We start from the raw sequence: 6672 nt of genomic DNA on the forward strand, positions 1-6672 counted from the left end.
GAGTACGCCGCCTTGGGGGACCTCCTGTTTAATTCTACGCGGCTTAGGTTTGGCGTTTCGGAATTCAACTGATGACTGACAACCACACAGATAGCTGGTTATCCACCGTTTTGTCCGAGCTGAAAGCGACGAGTCCCGGACGTCTTGGCAGAGGGTCGCGTTGTTCACTGTGTCGAATGCCTTCGACAGGTCCACAGCGACTAGGACCGTCCTATCACAGGGTCGACGTTGGTTCAGACCTTCGCTAATCTGTGTGGTATAGGTGTTTAATGCTGTTGTCGTGCTGTGTATTTGCCGGAATCCATGTTGGTGTTCGGCTAGCTCCAGATGCTTCATCAGGCTGGGGAGGAGTATTGTTTCCATGGTTTTTGCCACGGGATAGGATGGAGATGGGTCTGTACGAGTCTCCTGCGTCCGCCTTCTTCCCTGGCTTAAGGAGGGAAATGATCTTACCCATTTTCCACATCTCGGGGATGATCAGGGTGGACAGTGAAAAGTTGGAAGCGGCGGTCACATACTCGAATCCCGCTGGTTCTAGTTTTTCCAGCATCTGCATGGAAATTCCGTCTGGTCCTAACGCCTTGGATGACTTGGCGTGGTTGACAGCTGCCTGCGTCTCTTCGGTGGTAAAGCACAGTGGTGTGTCTTCGGGGCGAAGCTTTTGTGCTTTACGCAGCAGGCTGCGGCGGGGTTTGTCTCTCTCTGGGTGTGCAATGAATTGCCGGCTGAAAAAGCGCACGCACGACCGCGGATCCGACGTGGTGGTGGTGCCGAAGGTGAAAGCGGCATTGTCCCTACGCTTCGTTGGATTGGAGAGAGACTTGACTGTGGACCATAGTTTGCTGGCTCCGTTGGAGAGGTTGCAGGTTTTTATATGCTCATTCCATGTATTCCGATTGTGTTCGTGGACCAGGTTTCTAATGTCTCTATTGGGATCCCTTTTGCGGGGATCCCCTGGATTAGCCTGGCGGATTCGATCACGCTCATCTTCGAGTCCCGCCGCTTCAGTGGGAAAGCCTGGGCGGATTTTAGCGATCAGGCCGGCTGGTATGAAGCGAGCGGCTGCTGCGTTGATGATCCTGCGGATATTGCGCTTTGCTACGCGCGCGCATGGTGGTAGTGGAAGAGCATTTTTCGGATGTTATAAAATCTCTAGGCTGGTCTATCGCGACTACTATGGGCAGATAGTCTGATACGAGTGTAAGCACTGGTTGCCATCCAATGCAGTCTATCAGACCCCCGCTGGCTTTAGTTATATCTGGCGAGCTATAGAAGTCACCCGCGACCCTGGAGGGGGCATCATCATTTACAGTGCATAACGTGGAGTCGTCAATTTGCTCGGCGAGCGTTGTACCCCGCTGGTCATTGCCCAGATTGGAGTGCCAGAGTTCATGGGGCGCATTGAAGTCACCTAGCACTACCCGGTTCACACTCTCTAACAGCGCACTTATGTTGGGGTGGTATCCAGCTGAGCAGCTGGTGGCGGGGGGTATGTACACATTGACGATCTCCAGCTCCGTATCTCCCGACTTGATGGCCAAGCCTTGACTGTATGAATGTATCGTTGGTACCAGTTCGGGGAGTAATGAGCCGGTATTGAACCGCGTTATGAAATATGAAGGCGATGCTGCCCCCGCGAAGCCGGGGGCGGTCTCTTCGGAGTACGTTGAACTCGTCCTGGCTCTGAAGGCTCGAGCCGGAGTGGAGTTTGGTCTCCTGGAACGCCGCGACTGAGATTTTATGCCTTCTCATGAAACCGACTATCTCAGCGATCTTACCTTGTAGTCCGTTGCAATTGAACTGCAACAGTTTGATGGATTGTGGCCTTATGATGGTTACGCGCGAAGTGAGCGAGTACTGGCGCGCTGCCTGTGCTGGTGGCTGTGCCTGAGGTGCCTTTGGGGCCTGACGTGCCGGTCCCTGACCGGGTGGGTTGGCCGCAGGCGTCGCCACCAGTGGTGGGATTGGTGTTTGCGCCAGCGTGTGTGTTGTTGGTGGCGTTGGCACGGGGTCTTGTGGTGCGGCTGGGCAACAGGCTGCAATGAAGCCAGTTTTAGGTGGCACCAGTTGTTGCATGCGTTGCACTTAACTGATGTTGTGTTGCGTCTCATCAGGTGGGTGCAGACGCTGGAGAACCATCTGTCCTGGGTGGATGTCCTATGTTGCGTGCTTGGGATTCTGAATATCGTCATCGTCGTCGACGATCGTCAGCGCAACAGTAACATGGCTGACGATGACCGTATCGCCACCTTTACTGACGATGACGATATTGAACATTCCCACGACAGCCGGTTCTACGTACTGGAATGACTCGGTTTTTACCCGACCAAGGGCTGTTGTTTCGGCGATCTAACCCCGTTTAGGTCGGCGAAGTATCTCAGAAGTTGTTCGTCCATAGGGCTACATTCGCTACGTATACTTCTGCTCAGGTCTGGCATCGAGTCAAACCCAGGGCCAGAAACCTACACCTGCTGTGTATGCCAGAGACGACTACACCACAACTCCACCTCAGTCAAGGCAATGCTTGCGAGGGGTGGAGTCACCTCAGAGTCTGCTCAGGATTACGGACACATCGGCAGTGGACCACGTCGGTTGTGGCCCCTGCTGCTGGAGCAGCCTCCACGGCTAACCCCAGTCGACCTAAGCAGCTCCACGCAAACACCACAGCACAACAACATAACAACGCAATAGACCACACCACAACCACGACATACCACAGAACATACACAACCGCACCACAACCAACAACTTTTGGTTCCTCCTACAATCTGCACGGTATGTCAGACCAGGATTTTCCGTAACGTGACATCAGTCAAGTGCAACACCTGCCTTGGCTGGTGCCACTTTAGAGCATGGTCAGGTCTGCGCACCACGCGAGATTGGACGAGGAACTTCGAGGGCCCGTGTTGCGCATCGACCGCAGGGATACCACCCTAGAATGTCAGGGCATTGCTATCCGGTCAGCCGATGTTGAGCTTTAATGTGTACATACCTCCTGTCACCTGCTGCCCTGCAGGATATATACAGGTGCGCTCCTCAGAGGTGAAAACCGTATGGTAATAGGTGGCTTTAATGCGCACCACGATCTTTGTCACTGAAGCCTGTCAAACGATCGTAGGGGATCTGACTTGGCTGAGCAGATAGACGATTCGACATTCTGCACAATGAACGACGACGCACCCACCAGGATTATGGGCAGTTGCTGCAGCTCGCCAGACATAACAATAGTCAGCGCTAGTCTGATAAACAGCATATCATGGCGACCTATGCTGACTTTGGCATCAGAGCATCTGCCTATAGTCATCTCGATAGATAAACCAACCGACTTTGCTTCCGCGGAACATCGGACCTATATCAACTTTTCTAAAGCTGATTGGAAAGGCTTAGCGGGATTTACTGAAAACATCTTCGCTGCGCTCCCCACACCAACCGACGTCTACCTTGGTGAACGTAAGTTCCGCAGGGCTATCACCGCTGCTGCAGCTCGCTTCGTACCGGCAGGATGCATAACGGCCTTCGTCAGTTCGATCCCGTAGATCCCCGTATCAGGGATCTTAGCGCGGAGATTCGGCACCTGGTGAACGTACATAAGCGGAAGAAGTGGGAAGAGCATCTGGAGATCTGTAACTTCACCTCTTGTGTGAGTAAGCTTTGGTCAACCGTGAGGTCACTGTCCAATCCGACGAAGCATGACGACGGGGTCGAAATTTCGAAATTCGGCGACCATGCTACGTCGAACCCGGAGCGATGCGCGAGCTATTTTAGCCGGCAGTTCATACTGCATTCTTCGGTGGACAAAGCCAAGTGTCGCACAGTACAACAACAGCACTTAACGCCATAAACACTCAGATAAATCGTGGCCTCAACCGTAACCGTCCCTGTGAGAGAACTATTCTAGTAGCGTTGGACTTGTCAAAGGCGTTTGCCACTGTCAGCCATTCACCGCTACTAGAAGATATAGAGGCTTCCTCTCTCCCACAGAGGCTCAAACGGTGGTCGGCAAATTATCTGAGTGGTCGACACTCGTCGGTAATGTTTAGAGACAAATCGAGCTAATTCAGGAAAATAAAACAGGGAGTTCCATAGGGTGGTGTCCTTTCCCCGCTACTGTTCAACTTTTATATTTCAAAGCTCCCTCAACTACCAGAAAGAGTCTCGATTGTCTCTTACGCCAACGATTGCTCGATCATGGTGACTGGGAATGGAATTGATGACTTGTGTTCGAAAGTAAACGGGTATCTCTCCGAGATTTCTCGCTTCTACACTGCAAAGTATATAGCCCTCTCCCCTACGAAATCCTCTGCGACCTTGTTCACCACCTGGCCAAAGGAGGTCAGGCTACCGCTGGGAATTCACGTCGATGATACATCAATTCCGACGGTGAATATCCCCAAAATACTCGGAGTAACATTCGACAGTCTGCTCTCCTTCTCTGCGCACGCATCCGCTATTGTCAATAGAGTACAGTGCCGCAACAAGGTCCTCAAGTCGCTAGCCGGCAGTACTTGGGGCAAAGACAAAGAAACGTTGCTGGCAACATACAAGGCAATAGGACGGCCGGTTTTTAACAACGCAGCACCAGTGTGGTCGCCGGGGACTAGTAGGACGCACTGGATGAAGCTACAGACGACTCAAAACACCGCACTTAGGACAGCGACTGGATGCCTCCTGATGTAGCCAGAACACCACCTGCATGACGAGGCGAAAATGGACCCAATCAAGGAGCAATACATAATGCTCTGCAAGCAGTTTCTGGCTGGGAGCCACAGATGTGGCCACCCAAACAGACAGCTTCTTGCCCTCGCCTAGGCACGTCAGGAGGCATCTCTACGAACTGAAGGACGAAGTCCAGATGTTCATTAAGCAGCATCTGGACCCGTCAGCATACCGACAGACCCTGAACGGCATTCAGAGGGAGTCAGTCTCGAGTTGTGTAGACTCCAGACCTATGAATGCCGTTCTAGGCACACAACCACCGGACATTGACGAGACGGAGCTTCATCTGCCTCGGAAGACAAGAACCACAACAGCCCAACTTCGCTCTGGCTACTGCAGCAGGTTAAACTCATACCTGAGCATACTAAGCGCGGATGTACCAAATGAGTGTCCGGCATGCGGGGAGACCCCTCACGACTCGAAACATCTCTTCGCATGCCAGGAAAACCCGACAACCCTGACGGCTATGTCCCTGTGGGCCGACCTTATGGAGGCTGCACTCTTCTTAGGGCTGCCGTTAGTGGAACTTGACGACAACGACTGAAATATTAACCGATCTGGGCGGGGTTGTTGTAGCCGCTACAACAACAACATGACGATATTCAACATAGGGCGGAATATATTGGCGCTTGCCCTTTTGTAAATGTTTGGCTGAGCTTCTCCTCCGATTTGTGGCGTGCGCCTTGATGTTACACAAAAGAGAGTAACCTACGGTTTTACGCCGACTCCGAACGGCGATTGTATTTTTATAAGAAGCTGTTTCTCATGGCAGAAGTACACTCGGAGGTTTGCCATCGCCTGCCGACGGACGACCGCTGTTCGGAAAAATCCTTTTTTCTATATTTTTTTTGCGATGTTTCCTTGACGAGGACTTGAACCCAGGCCCTGCGGAGTGGTAGCGCGCACTGCTAACCACAGCGGTAGTTCCCACGCCAGTCGGGTCTACGTAACCGGAACGACTCAGATTTATATTTGGCCAAGGACAGTCACTCCAGCAACACTCCCCAAAAACTTTTTGTGGAACTTGTTTGCTGCTACAACAACAACAATAATTAATTATAATCCATTATGGGGTTAATATTCTTTACAGCACATTATTACTGTTGGAAACAGAATTATATTTATGGGTCGATTAGACTGCTTTTACACAGTTCAAGTATTGAAATCAATTCTGCTCGCATATGGAAAAGAGGGAATGAGAAGAAAAGAGAGGAGTACACATGCGTCTGTACCGTCAAGACGTCTATATTTTCTTGCTTTTGCCATTTTCGTTGTTTCCCATGTAAAGAACCAAAAACTTGAATTAAACAGAATCGAAGCGTGTAAAAGCAAATAGAAAACACATTCCCACGGTACCGGCTCTACGTACCGGAATGACTTGGGTTTTACCCGAATAAGGGCTATTGTTTCGACGATCTAATCCCGTTTAGGTCGGCGAAATCTCAAAAGTTGTACGTCCGTAGGGCTACATCTACTTCTCATACTTCTCAGGGCTGGCATTAAGCCAAAACTTGGACCAGCAACTTCTACCTGCGGCGTGTGCCAGAGACGACTACACCACAACTCCACCTCCGTTAGATGCAATACATGTAATGGGTGGAGCCACCGAGTTTGCTCAGGGCTTACGATTCACAGGCAGTGGACCACCGCAATACGCGGCCTCTTGCTGCTCAAATCGAGCTGTCTCCACGGTTAAACAGAATCCGCCTGAGCAACTCAACACAAACACAACCGCACCGCAATATGACATAACAGACTACACCACCGATACAACCGCACCACCACCCACACGCCGCCGCCTACAACTCTTAGTCCCTCGGACGGTGTGTCACTCCAGGATATTCCGTAATGTGACATCAGTAAAGTGCAACACCATGGCTGGTGCCACTTTAGGGCATGCTTATACAGCGTGATTTTTTAAGAGCTTGATACCTTTTTTTTTAAAAAAAACGCATA

Source organism: Rhagoletis pomonella, unplaced genomic scaffold (assembly GCF_013731165.1).
Source record: "Rhagoletis pomonella isolate Grant_MI unplaced genomic scaffold, Rhpom_1.0 Rhpom_scaffold_00010, whole genome shotgun sequence".
NCBI classification, from domain to species: domain Eukaryota; kingdom Metazoa; phylum Arthropoda; class Insecta; order Diptera; family Tephritidae; genus Rhagoletis; species Rhagoletis pomonella.